Genomic DNA, 222 nt, shown 5'->3' with positions numbered 1-222 from the left:
ACAAAGATAAGATGATACTTGTATTGATAAGATGACTTGTGTCTCTTGTTAGAAAGCAACCGTAGCTGGAAAGCACCTACTGATAAGTGCTCTGATGATTTAATACAATATTACAACATAATACAAAAATTGTAGTTATTTTTGTAATTCAGACCAATGAGACATAAATAATACTTTTATAAAGTCATAAACATTATTGTGCAAAAGCACTCCAACGATATA

This window comes from Odontomachus brunneus, unplaced genomic scaffold, assembly GCF_010583005.1.
Source record: "Odontomachus brunneus isolate Ranch 3 - 2012 unplaced genomic scaffold, Obru_v1 Obru_scaffold_172, whole genome shotgun sequence".
Lineage (NCBI taxonomy): Eukaryota > Metazoa > Arthropoda > Insecta > Hymenoptera > Formicidae > Odontomachus > Odontomachus brunneus.
The sequence above is the reverse complement of the archived record's forward strand: the minus strand, read 5'-3'. Positions refer to the sequence as shown.